Source organism: Astatotilapia calliptera, chromosome 23 (assembly GCF_964374335.1).
Source record: "Astatotilapia calliptera chromosome 23, fAstCal68.1, whole genome shotgun sequence".
Lineage (NCBI taxonomy): Eukaryota > Metazoa > Chordata > Actinopteri > Cichliformes > Cichlidae > Astatotilapia > Astatotilapia calliptera.
Genome location: NC_137443.1, coordinates 41,069,278 through 41,076,331, shown reverse-complemented (window position 1 = coordinate 41,076,331; position 7,054 = coordinate 41,069,278).

Sequence of the window (7,054 nt, the reverse complement as noted above, 5' to 3'; positions counted from 1 at the left end):
AAAGCATCTATCTCAAGGGATAAATCAGCAAAAGAACCATTTTTAATTGTTTTTTTAGGAACTTTTCTGGTGACAGCCTGTCACAAAAACACATAACTCCTTCCCATTTCTTTGGTTGAATATATGAAAAGATACAAAGATACAAAAAAGATGATCCCCACATATCTTAGCATGGTGTGCAGTGTATCCTTGAAAAATGTGAGGAAACTGGACAAGTGGAGGACAAAAGAAGAAATGGCAGGCTTAAATACTCTATTCAGCAGATCAACAGTATCTGAAAGTCGTGTCCTTAAGAAACGGGAAAAAGTCAGACAAAGACCTGACAAAGAAGCACATAGCAAAGCACAGAGTGGAACACTATCAGTCGCAGATTGGTCTCCCCAGAGTCTGTGACTCAACATTGAAGCAATGTGGGATTATCTTGATAGAGAACAGAAGATAAGCAGCCAACATCCAAAGAAGAGCTTGGGATGTCCTTCAAGAAGCCTGGATAACTATTCCTGAAGACTACTTAAAGCAATGTCAGATTAGACTATGCTGAAGAATAAAGGTGGTTGTACAAACAGTCTTTTTGCCTTATATATTGTACTTCCATATATGTTTTCACATATTTTAATAAATAGGGGCACCAACTTTTGATTTTTCTGCAAAATATAAAGAAATTAAATATAGCTCAAGACTTTTGCACAGCCCTGTATGTAGAAGTGCTCACAGCCCCAGCTGTATTTTGGGGCTACAAAAAGGGCCAGTGTAAGATAAATAAGGATTTTATTTTTTTTTAACTATGAATCATTCAAAGCTACTGTAATAGAATCAGTGTTAGAATGAACAGAATACGTCCCTTTAAACTGCTTAAATCACCAGCTTGACTTTAGGGACAAAAAAACTTGGATAACCGTGATGGTGTCTTAATGTTTTATCTAGCACCATCAAAAGGTCATCATTTCTGTGAGCAGTAATTAAGCTTAAACTGCACTATGTTTAGTGTCAGCATATCTGAACCTGCTGTAAGTCACCATTTTAGCATAGGTTTTTATTGAACTTCTAACTTACTGTGGAGTACACTAAGAGCTGTCCACCTTAAAATGACCAAAAGTACATCTGACAGTTTTGTATATCTCATCCTGTTATAAGAGGTTCAGCTTATCTATGGAGTTCTCTTGTTTTACATAACAAAAATGTTTGTCCTAAATAGAGGATTTATTTAAAGATGCAACTGGACAGTTTGCAAATGTGTTTAGAGGCAAGGCGTACCCTGTGGTGGCCATGATGGAAAATTCTTTAGCCTCCTGGTTTCAGGTTCTACCTCAGTGGTTTTGCTTTACCTCTGTTGACTTTGAGAATGAATTAGGTGGTTCTCTAAATGAGTATATGGACGTGTGTGGGTTGGATCACATATGCATATGGAATATGTACATGCAAGTACGAGTGTAACCTTTTTGCATTTTCTAGCAGACGCCAACACAAAGTACACAAAGTACACAAGAAAATGTACATTTGTCTGACATTGTCTTATAATACTTCTTGAAAAGCTACATAAAGTGCATATTTCTGCCCGATGTTGACTGGTTGACATTAACTATTTGCCTATCTATTGGTATCTACATTTACAGCAGTTGAAAAAAGATAACGTGTTATGAGTGTTGACTTTGCATAGTTTATTCACCAACTTCTCTTTTGGCAGTGTTACAAAAACAACAAGCAGCTGCTTATCCAAGCAGAGTTGGACAGAGCGGATGAGGTAATAAATAATAAAGTGATAAGTTTGAGTGATACCTCGGGAACACTTAAGAAATTTGGCACGGTGAATTTACTATAACTCCAAGCAGTGTCTTAAGTAGGCCCAGGTCAGACTGCTGACATTTGTGTTTGCTCTTGATTCTAAGTGATATCTTAGATAGCGGATACACTCAATATGGTCATCTCAAGCACAGAAGCCCCGCCCACCTGCTGTTTAAGCCTTCTGTTTGCCAGAGACAGCCAATCAGCTTAAAGGCAGAGTAGGCGGTGCTAGTTCTACAGTTTTTTGATGTGAAATCATCTCCACAGTGAACTGCACAACAACCTGAAAATCACACCCAACCGATTGGAGAGATGGATCTGTGGATGTAGACAACACCTTCCAAAAGATATCAGTTGGCGTTTTGTTGGTGATGAAGCTCGCCATGTTGTACCAGGTTAACCTTTATCAGGTGATTTTTATGATATTCCAACTATTCAACTTGCATTTGTTTCCCTACTTGTTTGATTTTGATTTTCTTCTTTAGTCTGTTAATTACTTAATCAGTAGAAATGCCTTCTATCTGTACAGCAGCCAAGCCAAAGGAATATGCCAAGTGGAATTTGACTGTAGGCCAGCAGCTTTAAGAACATCATGCACTGAATAGTCTCACAATATGGAGTAATTTACATAATCTACATTTTTAAATTATGTATTTGAACATAATTTATAACATATTTATAAAAATAGGGGGATGGAAGATGGAAGATTCAGTTACTTTTTTCAGACTGGGTGTGTCGTGCTCAGCATCTGTGCCTGTGTTTTCTCCTCTGCAGACTCAGAAGCAGTAAGTCAGCATGCTGACTATCAGCTCTGGCCTGGCTGGTCACTGAGATCTGGGGTTTACTTTATGGAGGATGGTAGCTAGTGGCATTCTGCTCAGACCCTGCGTGGAACTCATAATAACAGATGAAATGAAGGCTTGTGCAGCAACAAAATAAAATTCAAATGAATCGAAGACATGCGAGTTGTAAATATCATCAGCTACTGGCAGCGGCAGAAAAAAGTCACACATTGAAGCAACTTAAAGCTTTTGGAATATATAAATTCTTAGTGTGACATCCTGTTTAGCGTGATCTGTCAATTTTCTTTTTCACACCCAACATGACCCAGCCCAGTTTGCTTTGAAGTCTAAGATCAGTGCATTTGTGTCACACTTTTCTAGAGGTGCAGTCATTTAACATTTTACACTTTATTTGAAACAATTAGTTATCGATCATTAAACTACAAGATGCTGTTTTTGCAGATGAAAACGCAGAGATGCAGTCAGATAAAGTTGTGGGATATTAATCTGGCTTTGGTGTTAATGAAACTAACAAGAGGTGCACTAGAAGGGCAACAATGAGACAACCCTCAAAACAGGAATGGTTTTACAGATATTTTTTCCCTCCACATCTTTTCTGACTGTTTTTTCCACTAGTTTTTTATCTGACTAAGGCCAGTGTCACTACTGGTAGCATGAGGTGATGTGGTAGAGCAGGTCATCTACAGGTTTTAGCCCTGGCTGTTCCAGCCTGTATGTCAAATATCCTTGGTCAAGATACTAACCTCAAGTTCCTCTCTGAACACTTAAGCAAAGAAAAAAGTGCTTGTATGAATGGGTGAATGAAGCATGTTATATAAAGCCTTTTGAGTGCTCAGTTAAAAGAGAAAAGCACTATAAGAACCAGTCATTTACCATTTACCTGGTCCCAACAGAGGTTGCACAGGTAGTCCAACTCCTCTAGGATGGCACATCAATATGTCCCATTGCCACAAGGTTTGCTATGTCTCCAAGAAAATAGAGGAGTTTCCAGGAGACAGTTACTGTGGGAGAGCTAACCAGGGCCGTAGAAGGTCATGAACCCATCAGCAGGACCGGTATCTGCTCCTTTGTGCAAGGAGGAACAGGACGAGCACTGCCAGAGCTACAAAATGACCTCCAGCAGGACGTTGGCGTGAATGTCTCTGACCAAACAATCAGACTTCATGAGTGTGGCCTGAGGGCCTGGTGTTCTCTAGTAGGCTTTGTGCTCCCAGCCCAGCACCGTGGAGCCCGACTGGGACTTACCATCGAATACCAGAACTGGAAGGACCACCACTGGTGCCCTGTGATTCACCCTAAGCACATCTGACAGACGTGAAAGGATCTGAAGAAGCTGTGGAGAATGTTACGCTGTCTGTAACATCATTCAGCATGACCAGTTTGGTGGTAAGTCAGTGATGGTCTGTGGGGGGCATATCCATATAGTGACATAACTAAATCCAACAGAACACCTCTGGGACATTATGTTTCCATCCAATCGTCCAGGAAACCATCAGTCATCTCATTAAGAGCAGGCTCTGATGTTAGCAGGGATGCATACAAGCATGTGGGGGCCATACAAACTACTGCGTGCCTTGTGCAAATGTTCCTTTAAATGCTATGAGCCGTGTACGTTTGGCGTTTGTAATGTGTATGTGTGACCCAGGTTGAAAGCAGCTTTCACTTTGTCTAACGTTATGTTTGGGATTATATTTACCAAAAGTTTAGGCGTTTGTTTATTAGTGCTGTTTGTAGGTGAGTCTCCTGAAAATTTCATGGAGTTGCTATGCATATGCAACATTTCCAAATGGATTTTTCCTGTAGTAATTTGTATTGTGTTCATAATTAATCTAAAGTGAACACTTGTTACTTAATTATGCTATGAATCAATTTTCTTCTGTATATTATTTTTATCTATCTTATCTAATAGCCTCTCTGGGCTTAAAGTAGAATAGGGTTTGGACACAGCGGTCCTTCCTGGTTTGCAACACGGGGTCATTTGTAATGAGGAGGCACTGAGGTTGAAAATGAAGCTATTGTAAAACTTTTAAACTTTAAATACAAATGCAAACAGTTTAGCACAATTAGCTGTCAAACGTTTGACAGCTTTCTGTTTGAGTTTTACAAGATACTCATTAATTCATGCATAATTCCTCCAAAGAGTCAGATAGCTATGTGACAATATAATTACATTTTCCTATGCCATTGTGTTTTAAAGCCACCGTGTAGCTGCTGTTATTGCAGGAATTTAGATTCTATTGTTTATTTATAAACAAACAGCAGTTAGGAATCAGAAATAACCCATGAACCATGCTGTCCGGCAGGAGGCGACAGAGTCCAGTTTAGCGCAGTTAATGGGAAAGGGTTTTCCCAGTCGAGTTATGGTTCATTACTGACTGATGAGCATTAAGTGCATTTCCTTAACTGCTAACTGATGACAGTCAAGCCTCTTACAAAATTGTCGCTGTAAAAGCCAGCTAGTCATTTAAGGCCATACAATGAAGACACAATATTTTATGAGTACGTTACCGCGTGGATAAATCACCACATCTGCACGTATCTGTCAACAACGCGGGGAATCTGCTCTGTGTGCTTTAATTAGCCTGTTAGTCATCAATGGGACGGTCCTGTGACGTGCAGCTGTCAAAACACTGGAGGAGGGTAAAGGTTAAAACGGAAGTCAGGAGAGTTTACCTTCAAAATAAAGGGTACACCAAGAAAAAAAAATAATTAAAAAATTTCTGTCTAGCAGGTAAATTAAGACAGCTTGGCCCTTAACATCAGTGATTAAAATAGATTTATTTACACTTTCTGATTTGTTTACTAAAACAAAATGACAGCATTTATGACATCTTTTTGGGTGTAAATATAAAGAAAATATAAAGTAAATTTACACCCATCCTTTATGTATTCTGTCTTAGTCCATCCATCCATTTTCTTCCACTTATCCGGGGCCCGGTCGCGGGGGCAGCACCCTAAGCAGAGAAGCCCAGGCCTCCCTCTCCCCAGCCACCTCCTCCAGCTTGTCCGGGGGAACACCACGGCGTTCCCAGGCCAGCTGAGAGATATAATCTCTCTAGCGTGTCCTGGGTCTGCCTCCTCCCAGTCGGACATGCCTGGAAAACCTCGCCCAGGAGGCGCCCAGGGGGCATCCTTGCCAGATGCCCGAACCACCTCAACTGGCTCCTTTTGATGTGGAGGAGCAGTGGCTCTACTCTGAGCCCCTCCCGAATGGCCGAACTTCTCACCCTATCTCTAAGGGAGAGGCCAGCCACCCTTCAGAGTAAGCCCATTTCTGCCGCTTGTATTCGCGATCTTGTTCTTTCGGTCACTACCCACAGCTCGCAACCATAGGTGAGGGTAGGGGCGTAGATCGACTGGTAAATTGAGAGCTTCGCTTTTACACTCAGCTCGCTCTTCACCACAACAGACTGGTATAGCGTCCGCGTCACTGCGGCTGCTGCACCAATCGTGAAAAAGACCCCGAGATACTTAAACTCATCCACTTGGGGCAGGGTCTCGTGCCCTGAGTGGGCAAGTTCAAGTTCAAGTTCAAGTTCAAATTTTATTCGCCACATGCAGGTTGCCCTGCAGTGGAATGAACCCGCCCCCTGACCTTACACACACGACACAGACATCACATGGGGATACAAGTCAGTGAACGGTTGCATTACAGAAAACCACTGAAATATACACTACAATGGGAAAGTACAAGAGGAAAAAAGAGACCTCTACTCATGCTGGGCTCCTATGGGAGGACACCATGAGAACAGGAAACAAAAAAACTCCTCTGCACAGAAAGCACATAAATGTCCACAGTATAACATTATGGAGCACGTGACCAGCAACAGGGTTGGTAGGGGGTGAGGAGTAATCCTAGACAAACACAGCAGCCATCCTGCCCAACACGTTCTCACTCCCAAAGCGTAACATTTTACGCTAGGTGACAAATCGTCAACATATTACGTTTTCGGCTACCCACCACGTTCCTAAATGACGACCTCGGAAAAAAAGAGGAAATATGAGAACCCTCTGGACTCCATCTACACATGTTCGCTCTTTTTCTTCAAATCGCTTAGAAACACGCTATTTAACATTATTATAGTCCTGGTTAAGATCAGGAATAAGGTTAGGTTTAGGGCTGGAAAACAGGGCTGAAACGTCTATTACCGCGGGAGCGTCATTGCACTGGATTCCAGCCATAACCCGCCGCGTACCATAAGAACGCCGAAGGTCTCCTTTCGCGTTCCTCAGGAACACAGCGGGACGTGACAAAACGTCGACATGTTATGCCTCGGGAGTGAGAACGGGTTGTCCTGCCACTGCGCCGTCTTTCCAGCCGGTTCCGCTTTCTTAATTCTTCGATAAGCCAGGGCCAAGCCAGCTCCAATCAGCAAGAACCCTGTTATCATGGTTCCAAATAGGTAGATATCTTCAGCGTCCTTGATCGACAGTCCCGCCAGGCACACGATCCTCCATTTCTGCCACCC